The following is a 21783-nucleotide window of genomic DNA, read 5'->3' as shown; positions in this document are numbered from 1 at the left end:
CGAGCTTCTACATCTACCAAGTGCATGATGATGATGAGCATTGATAGTAGATGTCAAGTATCAGAACCTCACCAAGCCAATCTTTAGAAATTGAATGTCTTCATTTAGGCCAACTTTATAATATTGGTGTAAACTTGTATTGTGGTCAACTTTGTAATTTGTATAATTGGATTGGTATATATATGTAATGAATTGTATCACATCCAAGTATGAAGTAATGTGAATGTGAATGTAAATATGAATGCAATGTAATCAAATATATTAAGAGAAAAGCAGAAAGAGTGAACCTAACAAATCCTCTAACAAGGTAGACCTAACAGTCTTTTGAAAATTTCTTTGCCAAGTTCATACTTCATTGTATGTTTGTAAATCCTTTCACAAGGTGGACCTAGCAGTCCTTATTGCACTGAAAAGGGAAAATCATCAATAGTGATCAATGTAAGCCTTAATAGGCCAACTATATATTGTAGTACTAAAGCTTGTGGATACCATCCCCATGCTAGTTTTACTTTCTATTTGGAAGGTTTTTGGGTCACCAAATCTTTGTGTCACAGTGTTGTGAATGCTTTCATGTTTTCAGTTTATTATGCATGCAATTAGATTAGATTATATGTGAAGGATTAAATGCTAATTAGATGTTTGGATTAAGAGTTGAAATTCTAAAAGTTTTAAAAGTTAGTGATTCACCCCTCCCCTCTTAGTAACTTAGTATAGTCTAGAATATTTCCAACAGTTGATCCCTTAAAATCTTGAATATCCTAAGGAGACTTTAAATGTAGCACTTGAGAAAAGAGATAAGTATATTGTGCAAATAGATCCATTTTTGAAAGCTTGTCAACAATGGTGAGAAAGTTTTTAAGAGAAAGATGTACAAATTATACAAGGAAATCTTAAACTGCTACATCATATGTAGGATAATGCAGATAAATTAGTGGCAATTTTGAACTAGGATTTTGGTTTAATGGATGAAGTACATACCTAGGGCAAGAACTTACAAGCACTACAGTTGATCAAGGGTAAAAGGTATCAGATTTTAATGGATGTATATACAATAGAAGAGTCAAATAAAATTGATGATTAGATAGAGAATATTTTGGGTGGCAATAACATAATGGAAACATTACACACAAATATCCATAAGCTAAAGGATCAAACCCAAGAGCAAATTTTGGAGGCAAAGAAACATTATAGTGATGTATGCTTAGATATTTTTGAAGATGATTCAAGAGATAAATTGACGACTGTAAAAGTAGTTGTTGAAAAATTTTGAAATAATTTTGAAGAATCTTCTAATGGTGATGATATTAGACAAGCATTCAAGACTAAAGAACCATTACTAGACTTGGATGTAAAACTAGGAGATTTTGTAATGACTTGCGTTGAGGTGGGAAATTATACGTAGAAGGTGAAGGACAAGTATGAAGCTTTAGATTTTCTAAATGCAGCCAAAGTCATGGAGATTATTGAGAAATTCAAGAGTAAATACCCAGACATAGCTCTAGTATAAAGGGGAACAAAACTTAGAAGCTAGAATTTCAGTTTTGACACTTGGTGAGATTTTGCATTTTTTGAACCTACTTCCGAGGTGCATAGGTGCACCATGTGTGTAGATGCACTAGGTATGCTGCTTTTGAGGTGAAATTTTTGAGAGGTACAACAAATTTTTTTGAAGAAGTTAGAGGTGTGCCAATACTTAACTACTAGTTCTAAATTAAGAGCTTTCCATGTTTCGAAAATGCATTATGATGGCAGTTTAACTCCTACAAACATCTAGTGGATGTAGAGCTTCTTTTTTTGGCACTTCTAGACACTCCTACATCATCTAATGGATTTCTTCTAAGTTTTTGATTCTTTCTTTGTTTTAATACATGTAAAGGCTCATGCATCCATTTAATGATATAAATATGGATGAAGTCCTACTAAGGACTAGTTAGAGAGTTAGTTTGTACATAAATAGATTTTTTTTATTAGTTTAGAAGCATATGTTTGCATAAAGATATCTCTCACTCTCAACAGAAATTGAGGAGAAAATTTCTTACAAATTTAAGAATGTAATATGTATTCCAGGCCATTATTTTGATGCAATAATATATGCTTTTGGCACTCACATTTGGAGTGTAGTGATTCTTTCCTAAGTGTATTATATTTTGTGAATGTATGTTCATGGAATTCATTATTTTCCTAAGTTATTTTCTTAAACTTCTTGTTACCCAATATTTATTATTTACTTTTATGAAACACTTGGTTAATTTAGGAATTCATATAGTTGCATTATTAGATTGTATTCATTATAAAATAGAAAAATGGAAAAATATATTTATTTTTGTGTGTCTTTATTGTTTTGAGATAGCTAGCAGATTCTACATCTTATATAAATTATTTAGAACCAAAAAAAGCCTCCCTATGAATAAATACATTTATCTTCAACTGAATAGATTCTAGTAAGTTAGAAGATCACCTAAAACCTTAGAGTTGATCCCATATTAGCTTTTCAAGAGAGGAGCTTGAAAGGATTTATGTTGTCAAGAATAGTGCAAAATGATAGCTCAACATGTATTTGTTAGCAGACTCAAAAATATGTATGACATCTAGTTGGTGCCCATGACTACTTCGTATGACATGTGAAAGTGGACATTTCTTCTGTAGCAATGGGTGACAAGTATTAAGAATGGTGTACTAACAATGTGAAGTGATACTACATCAAGAATAAAGCTAATGTATGTAACCACATAAGAAAGACCAACAAAAAAAAAACTCTCCAAGTGAGAAAAGGATTATTTATTAAGGCATGTATATGGGAGAGGATCAATCCTTAGCTAATGTAGTAGAAATATGATGAAAATCAACCAAATCAGGAGAAGCCTCATAATTCTATAGCTCAATTTCATCAATTGAACTGTTAGCAAACACATCTATTAGAGTGTTACCCTCATGATAAACATGTGTTATTGTTGCATCCTAAAATTGTTGTAAATATGGCCATAATTGCTTAAGCATTTACTTGATTCTTATCAAGATAATTTAAGTTTATGGCAGCATGGATGATGACTATCAAGTTACCTTCAACTAGAAGATGTGAAATACCTTGAAAAATTATTGCACAAAGGCAAAATAAGAATGCCAAATGCTAGAACCTCTTCTTGATTGTTAGCAGTATCCCAGAATTAGATAACCCTTGGAATCCCAAATAGCATAGCCTACACCTATAGTCCTTGGATTTCCACATGAAGTGCCATCATAATTAAATCTAAAAAATGTACTCTTCAAACTTGTAGCAATACTTGATTTCATGGATTCTTGATTATAGATTTAACTTCATTATAGCAAGGAATCAAATAAGTACAAATCATTACAGATGTTTTACTATCTTGTACTTGAACTAATGTGGATTTAAAAAGTAAGGTTGATAATTATACATGATTCATAAGAATGCAATTCAAATTATGATATTCCAAATAAATGGAATACAATGATATTCATATAATTGTTAATTTCAATTCTAACAAGACATTTAAGCATCTCAAAAATAGAACTAATAACTATTCTCACCTCATTACTTACAATATTGTAGTGGGAAATAAGTTACATTGAGGTCCTCTTCCAATAGTAAGTAAGGTGTTGAAAAAATTGGTTGATTAAAATAGTCTTTAGGTGAGCAGTGGATTTGAGAAAGTAATCAACAAACCAACGAATGACATTCCTCACATGTGGGAGATTGTCGCCGACTCATCCTCCAAACTCCAAAACACTCCACAACAACATTGTGGTGGTGAATAAGTTGGAAGCATGAATTTTGATGATATTTTTAAATGGGAGTATTGTAGATATGTTACTATGATGATATATTACATTCATGACTGTGTTTTTCATCGATCTCAACATAGCAGTCTTTTGTGATATCCAACAGAAGAACAACAAAAAGATCAAGTTGGTACCGATGACTAGTTGAGTATTCTCACTATCCAAGGTTATGGGAAATACTTCTAGCTATCTAGGATATGCAGTTAATGTCGAATGAAGAAATGATAAGTCTGGAAGAAGTTGTCTAAGTTTTGGTGATGTCTGTATTAAGATGCAGTTTACAGAGGCATGTTCTAGTAATCTTGTTATATCTCTTAACAGAGTTATTATTTTGAGAATTAAGGATGAGGATATGAAGAAGACATGTTGGTGATGACATGGCTAAGCTTTCTCATCACAATATTATGTGTACAAAAATATATACAAGTTGCAAGGTGTAAGATCAATATTATCGCTAAGTGTAATATGTTCTTAATGCGATCCTATAATGATTAATTGAGAAGGTCTAACAACTGACTCAAGGATTTGTTTAATGGACCTAGTATAAAGGAAGGACATTTTCATTTATCATAAGAGATGGAATTTTATTGATCAAAGGTTATTGTGATCAATAGAGAGGGAAAAATGTGAAGTTGAGAGAGTGGAAGTGAAGGAAACATCATTGTCAAGGTTCTATTGTGTGATCCAAGGTTTAGTATTTAGATCCAAGGTTCATGACCTAGTCTACAAGGTCTAACAATGATTGTTTCAATTGATAGAAAAAAGGAAAGATGAACATAAAAGTAAATTGCATGCTTGAGTAGTAGGATCTTCTTGCAGTTGAAATTGCATGTTTGGGCAATGGGCTCTTCTTGCATACATTGTACTACAACTCCAAATAGGGTTGGAATCTCCTAAAGGGATTCAAAGTCTCCTAATAGGGACTCATATGTACTAAATGATGTAATATACTCCTAACAGGGTCCTTCCTCTAACAATTAATATTTATATTAATACATCATCTTGTGGGCATCATTCCCACTGGGGTTTTCCCTCTAATCAAGGGTTTCCATAGTTATCATATTTTGTGTAATTGTCTATTTGTATCTTATTATGATTTTTTTTTACTTTGGTTGAATGGTTAAGTTTTATTTAAGGAAGATCAAAGTTTTAATTGTTGGATAACTAATTCAACCCTCCCCCCTAGTTATCTTGGTGGACTATTATTTCTAATAATTGGTATTAGGCCATAGATCCTTGAAGATAAAGTTTAACAACTTTGGGAGATCCATAGTGAGCATGTTTAGGAAAGATAGTCCAAAGTTTGATCGAACAAACTATGATAGCTAGAAGGAAAATATGAAGACACATTTACTATGTACGGGTCCAAGATATTGGATCTTGACAAAAAAAAACAAAAAAATCATTGCTAAAAAGGATTTGGAAACTTGTACCAAGGATGAAAGAGATCTTTTTATGTGCAACATGAGCCCTAGAGAAGCACTATTTACTGCACTTCCTAGAATTGAATACAATCAGGTAAAGTCACTTTTTAATTCACATTTGATTTGGAAAGGTTTGGAAACTAGTTTTGATGGTGATACACATTCTAAGAAGTGGAGGCTACAAAGTTGGATTTGTGCATTTTCAAGATGCCAAAATGATGGAAGATGAATCTATAAGAACATATGTAGGAATGATATTAGAAATCACTATAGGTATTAAATCTCAAGGAGGAACCAAACAAGATGATGATGTTATATGGAAGATATTGAAGACTTTAACACCACTATTTAAAACAAAAATTCAAATGATATAGTTGTTGATATCTTGTACCAAAGATTTCAAAAAGGAGACATTTCTTGGAAGACTTGAAGTAGTTGAGAATTAGCTTAGATAGTCTAAGAATGATGTAACACAAAACTTGAACCTCAAAAATTTCACATGTATAAGTCTTTGACTATGGAAAATCAGTCCAGAAAGAGTGCTATTTGGAGATATTTCAAACCAAATGTTGGAATACATGCTTATTCCTTCACTATCCATGAAATAAATTCCATTTTAAAGACATCTCATGAGGCAAAACAAAACTCTTTCCAACTGGTTTACAATACTTTACCATTCACATGGTCTGACTGCTATACCCGAGTACATTAATCATAACTTTAAAGCTTGATATTTTTTTGAAAAACCCTTTAGATTTTTTGTTTCAAATTATAAATTATAAAACACATAAAAATATGATACAAAAAAAACTCAATCCATTAGACGTTATAGTCTCTGCATGTAGACCTATTTTCTCTATCATAAATCAAAAGTAAAACCATTAACCCTTCCTTGGGCATCTAATAACTTTCTCAAAAAGACTCCAAATAAAAAAATAATAATTTTCCATAAACCCTATATGAGTCTATTTTCTAAATATATAAGCCATTAAATTTTTCAATTCATAATTGTTTCTAAAAGCACCAATCATTGCCTGTAACTTCAAAACAGATCCTTAACAACCAGTCTTCATTACAATGCACATAACTAACACATATTTGAATTAAAACGCCTCAAACCAATTGGAAATAAAATTTAGTTCATATATATTTTCAATAAATAAAACTATAGTTTTTTTTTCATCCAAATATGTCCTTACAAAACCTTTAAATCTGATTGTATCTGGGCATCCTCAAATCTGCAAACAACCACTTCTACCAAAACTACCATAACTTCTTCAAAACTTAACAAAATTGTTCCAAACCAAAAAGAGAAAGAATATTATTAATCCTAATCTTCAAATGTACAAAAAATAAAAGGGTTCCAGGCTTTACATAGCCGTACAATACCTAGAACTAATACTAAAATAGTTAAAACCAATCAAAATGGAAAGTTCTTTAAAACCCAATTGTTTCAAAATGATCTATTCTTCTTCTCCTTCACTCCTCTCTCTTTTGAACGACCAATACAATGATTTCAAAGTGGTTTTGGTGGTTTAAAACTTTCCAACCACCTTTTTAACCAACCCAACACATTCTTTTAACCCTTGTACATTTTTCAATGCTTCTTTAAGCACTCCCATTACAATGCAAATGTATTTTTTTCTAGTTTTTAATACATCACAATGCAAAATTAAGCATTTTAACCATTTCTTCAACATGGTTATAGGAAAATCTAAATGACTTAAATATTATAATATTATGAAATTCATCATAATGTATGATGGGTCAAGATGCTCCCACATCAAAGAATTGACCAGAACTAAAATAGCTTTTAGTGCATTGAATATTTGACCTAGTCTATCAAGGAGCACAACTACTAGAGGAGATTTTGCTAGTAGTACGATATCTAATGAGGATAGAAAGATTGAAGGAGTAGCCCATCTGGTATGAAGAGAAAAAGATGGTAAGAAAATCTTTGAATGTTGGACTTGTAATGAACTTGGTCATTAACCATCTAAGTATCCTAAAAGAGAGAAAAACTAAAAAGAAATTACAAACCTAGAAGAGATAGAGAGTGTTTGTATGCAAATGAAGAAAATGATTCTAATGAACAAGTAGTAAGTTCTAGTGATGATGTAATAGGATTTGTAGCAATTAATGAAGAAAGTCCATAGAAAGTAGCTTTGGCGTCATAGGTCAAAAATATGATTGGATAATTGATAGTGGTTGTTCACATCATATGACTAGTGATATAAACAAGTTTGTTCACTTCAAAAGTCAATATGGAGGCATGGTCAGAGTTGGAAACAATGTAGCATGCCAAGTTAAAGGTATTGCATTTATAACTCTTGATGGTAAAACTAACACTAAGGATGTATATTTTGATGATGGTTTGATGATTTTGGTAATATTTTTTGATGATATCATATCTGGAGGAAATGATGATGAAAGTGACAAATTTTCTAAAGAGATGAAGAAATAATTTGAAATGAGTATGATAGGAGAAAGGAATTATTTTTTAAGATTATAGATTGTGTAGAATAAAGAAGGAAGCTTTATTTCTTAGACTAAGTATTTGAAGGATTTATTGAAAATGTTTGGTTTGGAAACATGTAAACCCATTGGAACACCTATGGTAACTAGACAAAAGTTATCTACAAATGATGAGACTCCTACTATTGAGAAAAAGAAGTATAGATCTATGATTGGCGGTATGAAATATCTAACTCACACAAGGTCAAATATAGAAAATTTTGTTGGAATTGTTGCAAGATTCCAAGTTGATCCCATAGAATCACATTATGTAGTAGTCAAAAGGATATTTATATATCTAAAAGGAAGACCAGTGTTTGGATTGTAGTATGATAGATCTAATGATTTTACTCTAAGTGCTTAACTTGATGTTGATTGGGCAAGGAGTATGGATGATAGAAAGAGCACTAGTAGTGGAACCTTCTTTCTTGGAGGAAGATTGGTTTCTTGGCTAAGGAAAAAGTAGGATTGTAGATCACAAAGTACAATGGAAGAAGAATATGTTGTAGTAGCAAATAATTACAATCAAGTTCTTTAGATGGAGTAGATGCTAAAGTATATAAGGGTATAAATCAATGAACCTATTGTCATACTTTGTGAAAAAACAAGCACATTAAATATGTCTAAGAATCTAGTGTTTTTTTCTAAGAAAAAGCATATTTCTATCAAGTATCACATGTTGGGCGAGAAAGTTGCACAAAAGGAAATTAGATTCAAGTATGTGAGCACTAAAGAGAAGATTGTAGATATATTCACTAAGCCTCTTCCCAATGAGAATTTTGAGTATTTGCAAGGTATGTTGGGGGTTATGCCCCTTCCTATATCAAAGTAGATGATGCAAGAGTGCATAAGTCCAGTGTAATAGAGCATCATTATTTGTCTAGACTAAATACTAATGCTTCCTATATGGGGGAGTATCTGTGATGGACAAAGTCATCTAGGACTCTTATTGGATGTTCTTTTGAATAGTTTATTTGGACACTTGGGCTAGTAAGAATCAGTTGTTGTAGAGTTTGATGGTTGTTGAAACCTTTGACATTGATGTCAATGGGGGAGAAGTGTGACATGAAAAACATCATGAGGAAAAAAATCATGGGAGAGAAGGTCATAAGTAAGAACATCATGAGGAGAGAGAAAAGACAAGTAAGAAGAAGTACATCAACTTCAAAAAGATTACAACATGGAATGACAGTTTGACAGAAAGAAAATTGAGGTATATCAATCAGGGAGATTGATTGATGAAGAAGATTTGAAAAGAAAGATTAACATTTATTTTTTGGTATTCTTGGAACTGATATATTTCATCTATTTTTCCAATAATGCCAAAGCGGGAGATTTTTGGAAGCATGAATGCTAATGATATTTCTATGTGGGAGTATTGTAGATATGTTACTATGATTAAATGTTACATTTATGATTGAGTTTTTCATTGATGTCAACATAGCAGTCTTCTATGGTATCTGACAGAAGAACAATGAAAAGATCAAATTAGTACAGATGACTAGTTGAGAATTCTCAATGTCTAAGGTTATGGGTGATACTTTTGAGAATATAGTATATGAATTTAATGTTAGATGAAGAAATGATAAGTTTGGAAGAAGTTATGTAAGTTTTGGTGATGTCTATTCTGAGATAGAGTTTATAGATTCATGTTCTAGTAAACTTGTTATATCTCTTAGCAGAGTTGTTATTCTAAGAATCAAGGTTGAGGATATGAAGAAGAAATTTTGGTGATGATGTGGCTAGGTTCACTCATCATAATATTACATATACAAAAAGATATTCAAGTTACAAGGTGGAAAATTAATATTATCACTAAGTGTAAAGTGTTCTTCATGTGGTCCTATAAAGATTAATTGAGAAGGTCTAATAGCTGACTCAAGAAATTGTTTTATGGACTTTGTATAAAGAAATGACATTTTTCTTTATCATATGAGATGGAATGGTATCAATCAAAAGTGATTGTAAGCAACAGAGAGAGTGGAATGGGAAGTTGAGTAGAGAAGAGCAGAAGTGAAGGAAACTTCATTATCGAGGTTTGATTGTGTGATCCGAGGTTTGGTATTTGGATTTGAGCTTGATGACCTATTCTATGAGGTATGATAGTGATTGGTTTGATTGCTAGAATAGAATAAATAGGAACATAACAATAAATTGCATGTTTGAGCAGTGAGCTCTTCTTGTAGTTGAAATTGCACGTTTGGGCAGTGGGCTCTTCTTGCATACATTGTACTAGAACTCCTAATAGGATTGGCACAACTCCTAATAGGGTTGGAATCTCCTAATATGGATTCAAAGTCAGCTAATAAGGACTCATATGTACTAAATATTGTAATAGATTCCTAACAGGGTCCATATTGTAATAAGGAATATTTATATTAGTACATCATTTTGTGGGCATCATTCTCACCGTAGTTTTCCCTCTAATGAATGGTTTCCATAGTTAACATATCTTGTCTAATTGTCTATGTGCATCTTACTATGCTTACTATTTACTTTGGTTTAATGGTTAAGTTTATTTAAGGAAGATAAATGTTTTAATTTTTTGATAACTAATTCACCACCCCCCCCCCGCCCCTTCTTAGTTATCTTTGTGGACTATTATTTCTAAAAGAATGCCATTGGTAGCTCAAGTTTTACATTATCTCATGTGTTTTAATATCCTCCTATCAAATAAAGCTAAAGAGATAAGGTACTGGACATAATATTAGACCACTATCACTTAAAAGGCTTACCCACTTCATTATTATTGAATGAAAACTATCAAAATTTAGTATACTTAAGTTTTCAAAGAATTTAAATGTACCTTTTCAATAGGCCCATCAAAAAGGACAAAATCTCCTAGCCATATCATTCTTTGATCAATTGGAAGATTCCTAGAATGTTGGGCATCGAACAAAAGAAGAGAGCTAGTGAGAGTGTCTTTGTGGCTATGAGACAAGGAAGAGCCTTGCTTAACATATACATAGTGCATATTATTGTAATAATTGGCTCCTATTGTGATAGAAAAAACCAAGAACATTATGACCGTAATACAACTCTCACTTTCCATTGCAATCCCCATTTTTTCTGACACAATGGATTGGTGGTGGAATCCATGAGTAACAGTGTGGTGATTTATAGAGAAATTAATGAAGATAAAAGTTAACACAAAGAAAAAAGTGTCTAGTTCACTTTTAGCCAGTCCATTATAGGAGGCCACTTGCCTCCAAGCTAAAAGTCTTTTTTTCTCCCAAATCGATAGGTTTAGTTTATGCTTCACTTGGTTTCAAGAATCCTTTCATATTCTCTACTTAACAAGGCCAACCATGTGAAGGTTGAAGCTCATTTGGCCTCTTTCCCCATAATCACTCTAAATTTCCCATTAAAAACTAAGTAAATATTTTATTTATTCATTTTAGAATTATATCATAAAATCATTATAATCACATAACATTCATTAACATGATATAAAATTAATTAATATGTATAAACACTCATCAATAATTTTTGAACACATCAATCATTATATCCACATAATATTCATTAACATGACATATAATTCATTAATACCTATAAAATGTATCAATAATTCATTAACATGTTAATAATTCAATAATATTACATAAAATTCATCAGTAAGAAACATTTATTAACATGACATACAATTAATTAATACGTATAAACATTCATCAATAATTTGTAACACATCAATCATTATATTCACATAACACCCATTTAGCCGATATGGAATTCATTAATACCTATAAACAATCATTAATAATTTGTGAACATGTTGATCATTATAATCACATAACAATATTCAATAACATGACATTAAATTCATTAATAAGCAACATTCATCAAAATTCATCAACACATTCATTATCAAACAAGGTTTTTAACATTCATTTCTTCTTCTTCTTTTTCTTTTGTTGAAGATAAAGGCTAATAGGAACATTGTGGATATCTTCAAAATTCTCTTGTAGCTCTTGCGGTTCTAATCTTATGACATGAGTCTTCCTCTTCTTTTTCGAGGATAAGACTAATGTGCCTCTACAATAAGAAATAAATGGGTTTAATTCTAAACACTTTTTTTGATGTTATATGTATTTCATTAATCTAAAGAACATAACATGAATTTTTATTTACCTAATAGTACCACATCATCTCCTCTCACATTTTGTTCAGCCCCAACCTCAACATGCTCAACACTGACATCACACTCTGCATACTCAAAAATTATCACATAAAGGTTACACTAATTGCAATTTAAGATGTTAAATTTTATTAATAATTACATGATTAATTTTCAATAGAAATTGAATATATACCTATATCATTGTGATGCACATAAAGGTCATTGTCATGTGTAGTATCCATGCCTTCATCATCATGAGTAAGATTTGTTCTAGGAGTAGTAGGCTATAGTGAAATGCCATACACGCATTATTATCATTGTTCAAAATTAACATCAAATAGATTATTTCTCATGAAGTTCTCAATTATCATTATTATTCATTAGGCCTATTTACCTATGTGTGAACCAATGCATCAAAATTTTCTACATCTATTTGGCCACTAGAATCTATGTAGTGGTGGGGAACCATTGCTTTATAGCCTTTCTTGAAGCCAATTTTTTTGTCTTCTTCTATAGATGCTAAATTAAATTCAATGCCCTTCATTTTTGCATAATATCATAAATATTGAATGTATTTCTTATTTGTAATTTTATATTTTAAAAATTGATATGAAATTTCATTCACTTCTACTTATAAGGCATGATTGAATTTTCATATATCCACTAGAGCCAAGATGGTGTTGACGAACCTTCTCTTTCCTAGCTTGTGTCACCTTTGATGTGTCCTACAGCCTGTATAAGTAAACTTTAAAATATATTAGAAATATGTTATATTCAATTAGATAAAATTTAATTTGAAAGATATGTATAACAGATAACATATGCATTTACCCATAAGAAATTAGTTGTAAGTTTATTGATATTGTAGAACATGTAATGCCCCATCCGGAGATCCTTGGAACAAGGATAAACATAAGCTAAGATAATTTTTATTTTTTAAACAAGTATGGATGCACACAATAATTGACATACAAGGATCAAAAAGATTGCATTGAAAGACTAACAAACATTCAACCACCAATGGTTCTCCAATGCCACTACTAACCAAAACATAAATGAGAAAACAAAAGAGATCACCCAAGCTAAAAGACAAAAGCTAACTGCTGAAAATTGGCTAGGTCTGAAATCCTAAAGCCCTAAAATTTCCTAGAATCTTTATCTTAGCTCGTAGAGGTCTAGAACCTATCTCAAAAGACTCATTGCATATATTTAGATATATATTAAGTATAAGGAACTACATATACATCAGCTTATACTTAAAAAATATATTTTAAGCCCCTTACAAAATTTGTTTTGATGTAGGAAGGTGTAAAACCTAAAATGGTGTCCAAAACTAACTTCTAAACTTTTCTCAGACAAGCCTAGATAACCCCTATTTTTTGCATGAGGCTAATAGAGTGTCAGATTCTTGAGTGAAGATGTGCAAAACACCCTATGAGAAACTATCATTCATGTGAGAAAGTGCATTGAATGGCACAAGGAAGTACCTAGCCAACAAGACAAACAAGTGTTGGCTTTCACACAAGGAAATGAAAAGCTACATGAAGAAACCCAACACACCACATGAGGACTTGCATTCTCACACAAGAAACTACAAGTTCATGCAAGAATCCAAAATAAAAGCTAGAAAACAATAAGGGAAGAAAACTAGAAAATGAATTCCTCCATATCGAGGAGTACAAAATCCACATTTTGAGGCATAACACTCGAATAAAATACTAAAAGATAGAAAGATGGAAACAACATCTAACCATCTAAACATATAGAAAAGGAAAAGAATAGAAGGGAAACACCACAAAGTATTTAAATCAACATCGCATTAAATGGAAATAACATCACAATGAATAGAATTAACATCTCAATGGGCAATACAATCAAACTAAATATTTGATTCCTCCCAACCATCAATAGCATCATAAGAGCATCATGGGCCCTAGCCATCTTCCACATGTAACATCCAAGACCATGGATTAGATTTTTGGTACTATCATAATAGGGACGTCACTACTAAGACATGCTACAACATAGAAGAAGGAAATCTGACATGCTAGAAGTAAAGAATAATTTAGTCCTACAAAGTAGATAACATCACCTATCATATGATAATCATCATAATAAGGAAATGTGATAGTAACTAACATCATCTAAATATAATATAAAAGCATCCCAATGAAAGAATAAATCACAAGAACGCATACTTTGAAACCCAAAGCACTAAGTGAAAACATCCAACAATGGTCGCACTAGGGCAACAGACCATCTTTGTACACTGGTCCCTAGCAGTGGTGTAGGTATCTACACCTCCCAACCACATGGAACCTGTAGGTCCACATCTACCATGCTGATGGAGATAATGATGTAACCACAAACACATGAAATGAACTTCCATGGCTAACACACATGCCAAATAGTATGATGATTGAAACCAAGACAAAGACAATGCATGAACTACAAGTCATGGTCAGACACTCAATGGGCTACTAGAAAGGGGCTAACATCATGGGGAGTCCCTTCGCATCCAAAAGCCCAAGCTTGGATCATATAGATTTAGCTCCCTTAATGGAAAGGCTCTAGCACAGAACATTTTTCATTATCTTAAGTTTTATTACCACCTAGTGTTTTATTTAGTTATCACTTATATGAAGATTCCTCTACCAACCTTCAGTGCCATGACAATCTAGCTACAAGATAGAAGCCTCCTCCATGTGCTGCCCTACCCTACCCATGTTCATCTAATAATGAGTATCCGTAGGCATGCAAATTCCCAACCTAACCCCAATGATCATAACTTCAAGCAAGTCCATAGAAGGACGAGCCTCCCAAGTCACTTGATAGATGTGTGTGTGTGTGTGTGTGTGTGTGTGGCACACCATCATGTCATGAAGATCATAACACAAGGACTGGATGAGAACACAAGTAGAAAGTCATTCAACTAAAAATAGACTTAGGAGGATAGACACAGCATGCATCCCAATGCAACATAAAAGTGCAATAAAGGTTTGACCAACATCCACATGGATCATCCAAGCCCACAACCAAACTCGTGCCAAGAAAATTTGAGAAAATGAGGTGGCAAGAAAAATGAGGTAAAAACCCCAAAATTTGGAAAACTTTGAAATTAAAATCCATTAGGCCTTTGGCTATAAAAACCCAAAAAATCCAAAAATAAATGATTTTAGACATCATATGCAAAAATGGCCAGCATAATGACTGAAAACCCCAAACCCTTGTCCTAAAAATAGGGAAAACATTCATACCCAACCAATCAGGCAGAACAAGCAAATAGAAACGAAGGAGAACACTAGTTCTTAGACTCAAAACATACTACTACAAGAAATAGAAGCTAAGATAGAGTAGAAACAATAAAATAGTAAGGCCCTACCTAACAACAAGAGCAGAAAAAACTAAAACCCATAGAATAAAATTAATATCCCACCAAAACTGCTTAAAGTGATAGCAAAGCAAGAACTCCCTGAGCTAGATCCAATGAGTCTTATCTCATGAAAAACCCATGCTCACAGCTCTAAGAATGAATAGAAATTGAATCCTATAGAAGAGGATTCTCAAAAGAGCTCTCCAATTTCTATTTTTGAAAAGTGAGAAGTCCATAATAAAAATTCTTTTTTTAATACTTATTTACTTTTTGAGTGAATAGTCTATTAGGGTACATAGCTAGTTAGACTAGCTAGACTCCAAATTGACCCAAAAAAAACAAGTTATTATCCGTAATGAGAATTCACCTAAGGAAAAGTTGCCAGAAATTAAATACAAAAAGATTTAATGCCCAAAAATCCAAAATCACAAAAAATCGCTAAACAACTTTCATGACAATGTAAACCTCTAAATGTACAGACATGCTTGCTACTCTAATCAAATAATGCAAATGATTTTGGATTTATCATTCACCAAAAGGCTTTAATTTAAACAATTTAAAATAAGGATACATCAACCATATAGGAATGACATTAGTAAAATATGAATAGTTGAATCACTAACTCCATATGCAACTACTAGGGATATAATTCCTACACACTAAAATGCATGATCAAGTGCAATTGCATAATAATATCATGGCCAAAAAAATCCATTAAATAACTAATTAATCTATTTGCATCACTCACATTCGTATAAAGTATAAAGATATAGGAATTAATTAAATAACCATAACATGAAATTCATCACATGATATAATCAAAAATATGCCCAAATACTAGATAATCAGATACTATCATAGATATATCATCATCTCAAAATGGCATCAACATGCAAATATGATAAACTGAACAACATAGCAGTAGAGCATCTATGATACTTAATCAAAGTATAACATTTGACCCTCAGGTCACCTCAAAGTGCAAATAACAATAAGAGTATCAAGTATCTCTCGAATCAAAATAGACAAGGTATAGACTACAAACATGAGAGGCACTTTAGAACATTATAGAGAAGAACAACCGTAGAACTACTTGATGGACATACATAGTGTGGAAGTTTATTTTACCATTTTTCTTGGATGTAATTTTAATAGATTTATATTGTTGGTTTTTTGTTTGAGTGCTAAAGACATTGTATTATTGTTGAATGGAGTATAAGGTTTTGAACATCTTAGTCATTGTGATTTGATCTACATGTGTGTGTGATACAAAGGAAAGTTCAAGTATATAATTTTGGTGATCAGTGATATGATTTGATGTTATTTGAGCTTTGTATTAACAAAAGGAACATGTAGTTTAATTTCTAATACTCCAGATTTGTTTTAGAGTTAACTGGTATAAGAGAATTGTTAAAAGGAATACTTATAGATAAAATATACATGATAACACACATATAGTAGAAGAGACTAGTTTTATCTTTTAGATTGAATATTATATTGTAGTAGTTATATTCAAGGTTTAATTAATTGATCTATTTGTAGTATTGAGTATATTTCAGAGACCTATTTGGTATTGTATTGATATTAGAATCTTAGATCATTTTATTTGGACATAATTTGTAATAAAAAAAATTAATGTGAATTGAGACATAATATGATTCTTAAATAAATTGTAATGTAATTGAGTTTTTGTAAGTGGTAGCTTACATTGTGAAAGAGTTGATGTTGTTAAGAGGAAAGGGTCTTGATGATTCCTTAGGATTTAAACCCATAAAGGTATATTGGTTTCAGATTTGTGAGACTGGATTAGGATGGTAGACCTTAGCAATATTACTCATTCTGGTTGTATTCCAACTTTATTCCTTCCAAGTACAAACTAGGTTGTGGCTATGAAAAGTATGAACCCAAATTCCAATCAAGGGAAGGAAGTGTATGACTCATAAATGATTATGAATGGTAAATTTACACACCACAATCTCCCTGAGTTTTTGGGATGGTACCATAGAAAGGGGGAAAGGATTTTGGTATGTGAATTATTATAAGATATTTAATCAATATATTACTTGGATATGTCCAAAGCATACATGGAAATTGGTAATAAAATTGCAATCAATGGTAAAAGTAGCAAATGCATCAGGTTCCTAACTAGAGATCACTAATTTGTGCATAATTATATTACTACTACCACATAACTAATTTTTTTGGGTGGTGGGTTAATTTGTTTATGTATTAGTCTCATCTCTTTTTCATCTTAAATGATTCCATTCCACTTTAGCTGTGGAACCATAGGAGGATTCTCATACTTTGGGTTGAGCTTTAGAGCCCTTTTGTACTGGTTTCTCATAGTCTTTAGATGTTTGCAAGCTTTTTTTAGAATTTGGGCTCTTTTCAAAATATTTTGACAAAAGAACTCCTTCATAGTTTTTATGATCTGATCTTTTAATTCAGGGGCTTGTTCATTCCACCTTTTAACAAAAAAAAAAATAGTTAGATTAAAAAATTAGTTCAAGCTATGTACATTGAATATATTACAACAAATGGATGAACAAAAAAATGTAGCAACCAATTATATCAATCTACATACTTTTTATATAATGTGGGTCCAAATATCATCAATATTAAATCATAAAAGAGTTTCGTAAAAAATATCATTTCCTAAAAAATCATCACAAGATCATTAGTCAAAAATGAATTATGAATAAGTAAACTAAAATTACACTATATAATTAAAATTTTTAAGTACCTAGAAGCTTAGTAAATTTTAAGGGAGTCATATCTTTCTCAAGCATCAACAATGATCCAATACAAGTAACACGGGTTGCTCTAAAAAAGGCTGGTAAATTATCTCTAGTACTGGTATCAGTTCTATCACCATGAGAAGGTGTACATATCCATGCACAAATTTAAGCAATGCCATACTATACTCAAATGAACAAGAAAGTAAAAAATAAAAGCATATTTAACACATAGCAAAATGTAGCAAAACAAGGATTTACCACCTCTAATTGCAACAAGTGTGGACGTTTGCATGCTCCTTGTTGTTGATCCTACAGTTGACAATCTTAGAGTGCTAGCTGGCCTCGTGGAAGTAGGCATATGGAAATCATTAGTACCAAAAAAAAATCTATCTATCTATATATATATATATATATATATATATATGCAATGTATTGTCCTTTTAAAATATAGATTGCAAAAAAATGACAAGAGTGATATAAAAATATCATTAATAATCATGAAGAAAATAATGTCACTTCTAATGATTGAGAAATGTAATCATGCACCTATAGGACCTACACTAGTACCCTTGTCGGGTGAAACAACTCAGTGTGGTCTCAAAAAATCCTGTAACAAAACATACATATTGTGATTCATGATCCATAAATTACTATAAAACATAAAGATTTATTGAACTATTGTCCTAGAAAATGATTCATTTCTACTTACTTCCAGATAGTGTGATCTACGACACAATTCATTTCTTGTGGCCTATTTCTCTTCTATTAGATTTTGATCAATCACAAGCCAAAGATTTTGTAGATTGATGGTCTTGAGGGTCTTTTTAAATAGGGTTGCTACTATATATGATGTCATCATTGCATAATACTATGGCCACCATATTAGCAAGTAATTGCTCTTGTGTAATAAGTTCTTTTTCCTTTCTCGATGAATCAAACTATGAGAAAAAATATCAGTAAAATAATCAAAACAAGTCCAAACCTTAACAAAAGTAACATAATAATATGACATTTGTAAAATTAAAATTGCATAAATTTTTATATAGAAGGTTTACCTGCATTGCAAAAGGGGTGGAAGCAACATCCTTGCCTTTTTTATCTAATGGATTGGCCATGTTGCCTTGTGACAAAGAATATATATAAAAGCATCATCATAATGAAAGGAATAGTCTCCTTAGAAAAGAAACTTATTATGAAAATGGTATATTGTATATTTTACACTGTCAATGTTATTAAATTGATTTGATAATGCTACAATATGACACTAAGAGACTTGATAATGTTAAATATCAAATGATATGAATGATAGTGCTAATGCCTGATTTGATAAGTTTGATAAGTTTTGATAGGTTTTTAAGGCACCCAAAGATATGAAAATGCCTAGGTTTAGATAGATGATGGTAGATTTAGGATGTTTGACACATTTTGGATTGATTAGGACTGATTTGAGGTGATTCTAGGTAGATTTGGGGTGATTCTAAGTTGGTTTAATATGATTTTGAGTTGATTTGATATGAATCTAATAATGTTAAAATGATTTTTGGTTAAGCAAATGAGATTCTAAGATGATCTGAAAATGATGTGAAAGGGGATATGAATGGGAAAGGACATTATCAAAACCTACTCAAGTGATATTCAAGTTTCACACAAAAGATTAGAATTAGTGAAATGAGAAAATGAGACAATTTAGTATGAAAACATGATTAAACCATAGATACAAACCATTTTTGAGCATCTACATTTTTCCCCTATTTGATACAATTTAGTTTAGAGCATTATGACAAAGAACAATGACAAAAAAGCAATAAAAGCGTGTCCTAGTAGGGGTGGTACATATGGGTGCCCCCTCAAGGAATTGACTGACATGGGCATATGATAGGTCAATTTGTCAACAATGAGAAGACAAAGTGATAACAATTGACAAATCACAAATTGAAGCTAGAATGTGAAAGTTATGGGGTCTACAGTATAAAATGGTAGCATGACCAACATAGAAAGTGCCTCTTGCACATCCATCTAGGTAGAAATAGGGATATAAAAGGGATTGGAGAGCGTTTGAAAGTCATTTTCACCCTCACATTTTGTAGAAAAGAGCTTTGGAGCAAGCAGAATGGACCGGTTACCCAAGGAGAAAAATCTTGGTGAATAGGTGCATACCTATCAATGATGGGTAGACATAGGATCTTTGATGAGTACATTGAGGTTTTCTTTGTGTATTTCATCCTCTATTATGCTTTTCACACATTTAAGAGATAGTCGAGGTTCAAATAGGGCCCATCCGGGGTCTTGTCCTGAGGTCAATTTAAGGCATCAAAATGCCCCAACTATGCTAATTATGCAACCATGTACTAGGTGCACATGGCATGACCAAGTGCACCATGGGCACAGTTGGGGGTCCCAGCTATGCCCTAGGATGTTCTAGGGCTCCAAAAAGTGTCTAGATGAGCCTAGATTGACCCAAAACTTGGGCACAAAATAAAAACCCTAGGGTGATGTTAGAATAGATGTATGACTTAGTCAAACATGGTAAAAGAGGTCAAAATTGGTCAAACTTAGGGTTGATGTAGATCAAACCTAGTTAAATGCTGATAGAAAGTGACGCAAAGGGCTAGAAAGGGTGCAAATAGACTTTAAATGACCCAAAACATGGACCACATGCTCAAAACACTAGGAGGAGTTCAAAACATAGGTTAACTTAGGCAAGAATGTTTTAAAAAGTCAAACTCAATCAAACCTAGCTATGATTTAAGAAAAAGCTGACAGATGGATAGGTAGAGGGTCAGAATGATGCAATTGAACTCAAAATGACCCAAAACTTGGTAGATATGTTCAAATCCCTAGAAAGAGTTCAAAACATAGGTCAAACTAGTCAAACTAAGGTCAAATTAGGTTAAACTTGGGTCAAGTATAGGTTAAACTAGGTACAAAGCCATAGAAGTTTGATGTTGTCACAAAAGTTTGCACCCTTGTCCAAAGTTTTTACCAAAGGACAACATTGTGAAACATGGAAACATCCTCCAAGCTGTAGGACTTGAACTATGAGGTTGAGTCTCCAGAGAAGGTTGACTTTCTTTGCTATCAAGATGCACCTAACTACTCTTGGAGAGGAAAAGGGAGAAGGAATGCATAGAAGCAAACTACCTAACCTAATCTAAGAAGGTGATGCACCAAAATAGAGTGTCTGATCTTGTCTCCACCCATAAATACACAATTAACTAGTTATTGTAGACACCTAAAAATTCTTTTGAAAATTAAATATTTTTATTTTCTAAAAAAGGTCCCTGATGACATCATCATTTATTAATTAATTAATTATTTAATTTATTTATTTATTTTTATGCCATTAAATCCCTTTATCTTAATTAAAAATATTTAATTAAGAAATCCCTCCCAAAAATGTTTAAATCTTATTTAAACATTATTTCCTTATTTATTAATTATTTAATTAATAAATTGACCAAAAATCCCAAAATAAATTATTTATTTATTTTTTGCCCAAAACTTGGCCAATTTCCTTAAGACCACTAACCTCTTCCAAAATCTTCTAATCCTTCTTTAATTTTGATTAAAGGCTAATCCCATCATTTCCTACCCCTAATCTCAACTCAAAATATTTGATTAAGATTAAATATTAATCCTCATATTTATTTAAAATGTTTTAATGAATATCTCCTCAACCCAAACTTTTAAGATAAATAAACTTTATTTATCCTTATCCTAGGAAGTTCTAGACTCTTCTAGAAGGTCTTCATCCTCATCCGAAGCCTATCTCTAATCCTCCCATTAGCCTAATCCACCCCATCCACCCATACT

This window comes from Cupressus sempervirens, chromosome 1 (assembly GCF_028749045.1).
Source record: "Cupressus sempervirens isolate cs-2001-9-10 chromosome 1, ASM2874904v1, whole genome shotgun sequence".
NCBI classification, from domain to species: domain Eukaryota; kingdom Viridiplantae; phylum Streptophyta; class Pinopsida; order Cupressales; family Cupressaceae; genus Cupressus; species Cupressus sempervirens.
This window is presented reverse-complemented; position numbering follows the sequence as displayed.